Source organism: Microtus ochrogaster, linkage group LG8 (assembly GCF_000317375.1).
Source record: "Microtus ochrogaster isolate Prairie Vole_2 linkage group LG8, MicOch1.0, whole genome shotgun sequence".
Lineage (NCBI taxonomy): Eukaryota > Metazoa > Chordata > Mammalia > Rodentia > Cricetidae > Microtus > Microtus ochrogaster.
In genome coordinates, this window is record NC_022033.1 from 4,688,899 (window position 1) to 4,697,262 (window position 8,364).

Consider the following 8,364-nt stretch of genomic DNA (forward strand, 5'->3'; position numbering starts at 1 on the left):
CCCTCCCCCGCCCCGGATGCTGTGCAGGGGAAGAGAGGTGGGGACCTCCAAAGAGATAGGACTTCTGGCATTTTCACAGCATCAGGTTCCACCCAGTCCAAATTTGGAGAAAGTGTCCTGGGAGACCACCCTGTGACTGTTTCACTTGGAGAAGAGGAAAGAATGTACAGTAAGCGGAGGAACGCTGGCCAACAAGCAGGCGAGCAAATCAATCCCACATGTGTGCACTGGTGGGCAGGGCCTGCAGGGAACTTTCCCTTCTGAGAAGAAAGCTGAAACTCTGCATATTCTGAGCCATGAAGGAGGGCCTTTGTACCACTAGCTCTGGGCACACTTCCAGGGGACTGGGACTTACCTCGGCTGGTTCCACTATGTGATGGCTAGTTTCAGTTTGTCAGCTTGACACAATCTAGCTGGAAGAAGAGTCTCAGTGATAGACTGACTAGATCAGCATGGCCAATGGGCTTGTGTATTGGGGGGGGGTGGCTCGTCTGGATTATGCACATTTAGATGAGAAGACCCGCCCACTATGGGTGGTGCAATTCCCTGAGTTTCAGTCCTGGACTGTCTACAAAGGTAAACAGTGAGCTGAGAGGGGCATACACTCCCTCCATTTCTCTCTGCTCTGGTGCGTGGATGGCATGTAGTCAGTTTTAAGTCCTACCTTGATTTCTCCATAATGGTGGCTGGGCCAGGAACTATGAGCTAAAACCCAACCCTTTCTTAAGCTGCTCTTGACTGGGGCTTTTTAACAGTGGCAGAAACGACAAACCCAGCCACATGGATTTTTTTAAAGCTCTTGGAACTTGGGGGGAGGGAGGAGTGGGAGAGTCTGGAACTCTGGGCTAGAGTCTGCTGCACGTCGTGAGCAGACCTTCATAGGGTGTCCATGTGGGAGCTTAGAAGAACACTGAGAAAAACAGAACAATGAAAGGCCAGCTCATCAGGTGTCAGAGGGAACAAGGACTTTACGGGGGAAGAAGGCGAGGAGGCATGCGCGTGACATTTCGGCCAAGAATCTAGCTGCGTTTTTTTATGTGTCATGAGAGCTTCAGCAGGGTTAAGTTTGAAGATGATCAACTGATTTGTTTACCAGGGGAAATTTCAAGGTAGGATGGCGTTTGGGGTGGTGTTGAAGAGGCAGCAGTGATTGGTGGAAAGCTCAGCACTATTGTAAAGGAGCTCCCACACTTTGCTGAGACAATGGGAAGATATTTTCTCAGGGTCATCCCACAGAAGGTGACGCGGCTGTGGTTCAAGGGGACAGGGATAAATCTCAAGCTATCGGTAGACTTTCTCAATGCCATAGGCATTGTCCACGCGCTGCTGGTTTTAAAGGCAAAGATAGAAGATTGAGGAGATTTGTGGAGCTCAGCCAAGGCCAGGTACCTTCTGGTAGGATGGGAGTCCTTGCAAAGAGGCCCTAAGAAGCCATTTGGTGAAGCTGTGAAGGTAAAGCTTCAGTTGTGATGGAGACATCCTAAGACACTGGCGTTGCCAGGATTCTGAGATGCCTGCTAGAAACTGCAGGTATAGAGTGCAGGTGACCAGCACCTGCAAGAGAAGTTGTGTGTGCAATGTTAGAGCTGGGGTGTGGCCCTCCAAGTCTTCTGCAGCCCAGAGGACTTTTGTTTTCTTACCATCCCAAGATGCTGGATATGGAGCTGCAAGAGTCAGTGTTTCCTTGTTGATCATTGGTTTTACTTTAATGTGATTGTTCACTGCTACTTTTAATGTTAATACTTCCCGTTTTGGTCACTGTTCTATTGCCGTGAAGAGACGCCATGACCACAACTCTTATAAAGAAAGCATTTAATTGAGGCTGACTTACCGTTTCAGAGGTTTAGTCCATTTATCATCATGGTGGGAAGCATGGTGGCACACAAGTAGACATGGCTTGGAGAAGTAGCTGAGAGTTCTACATCTGGATCTGCAGGAGGGAAGGAGGGAGGGGGAGAGAGAGAACAGTGCCACCCCCTGTTGACCAAACGTTCAAAACTATGAGCCCATGGGGGTCATTCTCATTCAAACCAGCACACTTCCCTTTTGGAATAAGGATATTTTCTCTATGCCATTATTATATGGTCGAAGTTGCGTGTGGATGGGATGTGACGGTTGATTTTGTGTCCTCTCTTCTTGGCTTCCTTGCAAGGGTGGACTACAGCCTGGAACTGTGAGCAGAAATAAACCCTTTCTCCCCTCGGTTCCTTTTGCTCAGGGAGGTTTGTCATGGCGATAGAAACTAACGTAGGACACACTGGGTGGTGGGAGCTCTGAGGCCTTTGAAGGAGGCCAGCAAGGTCTCCAGGGAAAGGTTCATGAGTCTAAAAGAGAAAAGAAGAGCTGAGGACAGAGCTCAGGGACAGAGCACAGGTACTGAACTCAACCCCCTCCCTGGAGTAGAGGGAGGGACTGGTAGGTTCATGTCCACAATCTCAGTACTTACAAGACTAAGACAGGAACATCGCCCCAGGTTATCTTAGGCTGGATAGTTAGTTTCAGGCTAGCCTGGGCTATAGAGTTAGACTCTGTCTCAACAACAATGAGAAGCTGGGTGTAGAGATGCATGCCAACACCTAGGAGACGGAGGCAGGGAAAGGAACGTGTGGTTTGAATGAGAACCGTTCTCACAGACTCATGTGTTTGAATGCCTGGTCCCCAGTTGGTGGAACTGTTTAGGAAGAGATCAGAGGTGTGGCCTTGTAGAGGAGGTGTGGCCTTGTTGGAGGAGGTGTGGCCTGTCACCAGGGTGGGCTTCAGGGTTTGGAAAGCCTCTTGCTATCTTCTGCGCTTTGCTGTTTCCTGTTTGCAGTTCAGAATATGAACTCTGAGCTGCTGCTCCAGTTACCTGTATGGTGCTACCTCCGCTCCATCACCAGGGACTCCAAGCCTCCAGAACCATAAACCCCAGATGAATTCTGTCTTCTAGAGGTTGCCTTGATCACGGTGTCTTATGACAGCCACAGGAAGTAATTAAGGTTGAACTTAAGGTCAGCCTTGGTTACGGAAAACCCTGTCTCAAGCCCTTCCCCCCAAAGAAAGGTTCTTTCCTGGGCAGAGCTGTGGCAATCCTGGCCCCTGGTGCCATGCATTTAAAGCAACATTCTGTGCTTGGATTTGTGAGCTGCTTGGCCTCCCTCTGAGGCCCATCTCATCTGTCTTATAGCACCTGCATGCTTACACACCCCTATTCCCGTTCCCCTCTCTCCTCACCTACCTTGTGGTCACTAGCCTCTAAAATACCAGCAGAATAGACAGTCAAATAACAAATATTTGTGAATGTCTACCATATATATGCTCCAGGGTTAGGAGATAGGAAACACTTGGGGCTTGGGGAGATCAAGACGTTCTCTATGAAGGATGACTAACATGTGCCATTCCTGACCCCCCTCCCCTGCCCATGCTTCTTAGGCATTGCTTACCAAGTGTCACACACCTCTCCAGGAAGGTCCCCTAGCCTGGAGGAGCTGTTACAGGGAGCTCAAACTCCTCAGAGATACTGTTCACCTCTACAAAGGTAGTCCTGAGAGACTTCCAGCAGGCAGTGAAGGGGCCTCCTTTCTAGGGCATTTTCCACTGCTAAGAAACAAATCAGAAACCCTGTTCCTCTCTGGGGACCCGCCTCCCAGGCCTTCCTGTTATCTAGTCATTGTGGCCTCCAGAACACCAAGAGGCAGAGGCAGGGTGATCTCTGTGAGTTTGAGTCCAGCCTGATCTGCATAGTGAGCTCCAGGACCACATTAGAGAGACCCTGTCTCAAAAAAACAAAAATAAAAAAATAAAAAAGAATGTCACTGACACTAGCCAATTATCTGCACAGGGCCTTTGCACATATGGCCCATTCTGCTTGGGACATCATTCTTTATTGTCCAGGGCCAACCTGATCGGTAACTGCTCAAAGATAACTCCAGCTATTTCCTTAGCAGGCCTCCCCAGGACTCCCCTCTGGTACCTCATCTCTCCATCTCTCCTTCTAGAGCATAAGCTGGTCTGGTCTGCTCATCTCCTTGACAACGTATTTATCTGCTCTGTCAGTCCCCATCTGCAACCCAAAGGATGGATGAGGCTCTGGTGGTTTTCCAAGGTCTGCTGGTGAGAAAGCCTCTCTCTTCCACTGCCCATGGAAACCAGCGGCCCACACAGCACTGGTCACAGCTCTACCTGCTCTCACTTTCTATGGAAAACTGCATGGTGAGCTGTGTCTCCTGCACAAGCTCATGTCATTGTTGAATCTGGCTTCTGCAACCCCCATACCTACCCGGGGGGCAGGGTGGGGGCTCAGCTTCTCCGTGAGCAATGGAGTCGAGCACGGGGAGAGCCATCACAGAGCTGACACTCTTGGAAGCAACTGGGGAATCACACTCTTTTGACATGAAACAACATAGGGATGCTTGCATGGGCCAGAAGTCTAGGCATGTGGCTGCACTCACAGGCTCCAGGAAAGGCTCCCTTCTGCCTTTTCTGGTCTCAGTGGCTCCTGGCATATCCTTGGCTGGTGAGTGTGCCACATCCCCCTAGTTTCTGCTCTGTTGCCACGTGACTCTTTTAAATCCTCTTTTCTTGCCTTCTTCCTCAGCGCTACCTGCGAGGTGGCTGCCATCTCCTTTGCTGCAGCATCATGGCTGCCCTCTGGCCTCTGGTGAAGCCCAAGATCGTCAAAAAGAGGACCAAGAAGTTCATCCGGCACCAGTCAGATCGATATGTCAAGATTAAGCGAAACTGGAGGAAACCCAGAGGTATTGACAACAGGGCGTGGAGAAGATTCAAGGACCAGAGCCTGCTGGCCAACATTGGTTACAGGAGCAACAAGAAAACCAAGTACATGCTGCCTAGTGGCTTCCAGAAGTTTCTGGTCCACAGTGTCAAGGAACTGGAGGAGCTGCTGATGTGTATAAGTCTTACTGTGTGAGATCGCTCACCATGTTCCCTCCAATATCCGAAAAGCCATCGTGGAAAGAGCAGCACAGCCAGCCATCAGAGTCACCAGTCCCAACGCCAGGCTGCGCAGCGAAGAGAATGAGTAGATGGCTTGCATGCATGTTTTATTTGTGTTTAAATAAAACCACAAAAACTGCTGCAAAAAAAAATTCTCTCTTCTCAACAGGATCCCCACATATTGGCTTATCTGAAGAATCTCCAAATAAGGTTATCATATTAGTTAACTCTTCCCCTTGCTAAGACAAAATGCCTGACAGAAGCAGCTTACAGAAGGAAAAGCTTATCTTGGCTCACAGTTCAAGGGTGCTGTCTGTGATGGCACAGAAGGCACAGCAGCCAGAGGGTGAGGTAGTTGGTCACACTCGGCCCACCACCGTGAAGATGATGCTCACCTTGGTTTCTTTCTCCTTCTTATCCAGACTGGGGCCCCTGCCATGGCACAGGGCTGCCTGTCTTCAGAGTGGTCCTTCCTGCCTCAGTGAAACCTTCTGCAAACATCTCCATAGGAAGAGTGGGCCTCCTCCGAGGTCCTGAATGCCATCTCATTGACAACGAGGATGGGCCATTGCAGCTGCCTTGTGGGGTTCTGCCAGGCTTGACCTCACCCTGACTGGGGTAAGCTCCTCTCTGAAAGGCTGCCCATAGCCTGAGGTTTTCAGAATGGCCACACATTATTCTCTTTTCTTTCAGGGCCAGCTGGGGGTGAGGTCACCTTGGAGTCCCTCAGCCCCAGCCATGTTTTCGCCTCATTTCTCATGTCTATGTGTGTTTGTAAAATCTGTTTTATTTCCTAAGCGTCTCACCAGGGCCAGGATAATGTGTTTAGGTTTTGTAATACTCGCTGCTGAATGACAGAGGATCTATTGTCCCTGGCTGGTGGCCCTTGGGGAGATGTAGGTTTCTTTCCTTCTGGGGCTTGGGGCTGGTCTCAGCTGCCCCCAAATCAGGCTTCAGCTGAGAAGTGGGCTATGGAATGGACCCCGGGAGAGTCGTAAACCTCGGGCAGGAGTGAGGCATGGTTTGAATGCTCACATTTGAATGGGATGATCTGCAGGCTAGGAGAGACCGGCAGCTCCCCTACTCCCAGGGTCTAACTGGCTGCAAGAATGCCCCAAATGGGTTTTTTTTTAATAAGGCTCTCAACCATGGCAGGGGCACTGTAATTCTTGTGCCCACTCCTGCTCTGCTACATCTTGGGCTCTGCCCTCATGGTACTCCCAGCACAAAGGGCAGCACACCTGTAAATGGAAGACCTTGATATGCAGGGAGAGATGATGGGGCCTTGGGACACAGAGGGAATCAGGAAAGGGCAAAAGTCCAGGTCAGAAAGATCTAGAAGGGAGGCATCTTCCTCCAACACCTACCTATTTCCATCTGTGAGAGTTCATTCGGGGGGATCATGACAGCTCTCATCCACTCCCCTTGGACCCTCGTTCTTTGCATAGGAACCAGGAGCCTCTGCAGGCAGGTGAGGAATCAGCACAGGTACAGGACAACCAATGGCTGGGTTACCTGCAATGACTGCAGCCTCCATCCCATAAACACACTGGTGCTACCTGCATCCTCCATCCCATAGACAAGCTGGTGCTACCTGTATCCTCCATCCCATAGACACACTAGTGCTACCTGGATCCTTGGGCTGGAGAAAGGAATTGCTGAATCACAAACATTTTCCAGCAACATTGGACATGGGCCTCTCAGAGCCCCCACACCAGACTAGCAGAGTGACCCCACTCCCTCTGACCCTCCTTCTTGACGTCTGTGGGGGGATTGTAGGAGAGGTCTATCCACAAACCCTTTGTCCTTTGAAAGCCACAGGCTACACGTTAGATCAAAACAACTACGTTCACCCAGACTGAGCAACTGTAACACAGTTGGAGAGCCTTTGAAGCAGACAGTTTGCTAGCCATAGAGAACAGAGCCTAGAACTCATCAGGAAAAAGTATGATTGCTGCTCTAAATGCCCACAGAAGCACAATGCCTGGAACCCAGAGATGATCCATCCTGAGGGCCAGTGAGATTGCTTATCAGATGAGGCTCTTGCTGCTCAAGATACAAGCGCGATAACCTAAACTCAATCTCTGGAAATGGAAGGACAGACTGACTGCCTTCAGACCCCCCCCCCAAAAGATCATGGCATATATCCAGCTCCACAATAATCACTGATGGAGTCTTCAGGCAGGGCTGGAGAGATGGCTCAGTGGTGCTTGTTGATCTTACAGAAGACCCAAGTTAGGTTCCAGAACTCATGTTATATGGCTACAACTGTTTGTAATTTCAGTTCCAAGGGATGCCTTTTTCTGTACTCTGAGGACACCTGCTCTTCTGTGCACACACACACACACACACACACACACGCACACACACACACCACACAAACAAATCTTTTTTAAAAATCCAAACAATAAAAACCACAGATACTCAATCATGTTCAAACAAACCAGTGGCCGTATTCATGAGGACACCAGTACAGATGGCCCCTTTGTGAGTACTGTGGGTCTCAGTCTGATGCTAAGCATCCTGCATGCAAATGCTATCTCTCAGGATAGACAGGCCCTCTTGGTGAAGAGACCAGACACCTTCAGGGAATAAGCACAGGACACAGTGACAGGTGGACCTTTGCTTGGCCTTCCAGAAGCTCCTGTTGAGTCAGAGAGACAAGCTGTGGAAAGCCCCACTGCTGATAAGGGTTAAACAGTCGCTCGATACAACAGCGTTGGAAGAGATAGTCAAGGCAGCACCTGATTAATTGCCCGGGGAATCGCAGGGATGATAAATGTTTTAGGAACTCCGAGGAGGGAGCCATTTCTCCAAGTCAAGCAGAACCGACAGACGCTATGGAGGTAATTGTGCCCTTTTGAAGGGGCCTGTGGGGCTGCAGTCTGGGGGAGGTCATTGTCCCAGGGTAGAGACAAAAAAAAAAAAAAGCCCTTTTTAATTTTTTTCTTTTTCAAGGAAGAAGTCTGCTGCTCAATCAGTTACTCTCCACTCACCTCTCCCTCCCACACTTTAGGAAACAAGAGCCTGCCAAAGCTCAGTGTCCATTTCTTTTCCAGCGACTTAAATCTCTCGGAGGCCTGCCCATCTGACTCTCCCCTCTAGAAAGAGGGACTGGGATTCACAGCTTACATCTTGTACCCAAAGAATGAAGATGCCGGCTTTGAGCCTGCAAAGCAGCTGGACAGCTCTCTTGACAAACAGTTCCACGTTACTTTACAAAATCCACCCTTCTCAAGAGGTGGATAAGACTGACGAGTGCTTGGATCTTGCCCCAAATTTTCAAGAGGCGAAAGCAGAGACACTTCTCTGAAGCACCAGGCCCTGGGTTGGATTTGGTCTGGGCATTAAGCAAACAGCCTTTTATCCCAGCCTGCACTCTGAACACTGGTTCACAGATGCCCAAGGCTTTACCTCATCAAATCTCAA

At 49.8% G+C, this 8,364-nt stretch overlaps 1 pseudogene; it reads left to right on the plus strand.

The window, feature by feature from the left end:
* The first annotated feature begins 4,618 nt into the window (after positions 1–4,618).
* Positions 4,619–5,028, plus strand: LOC101999632 (annotated as a pseudogene).
* The last annotated feature ends 3,336 nt before the right edge of the window (positions 5,029–8,364 follow it).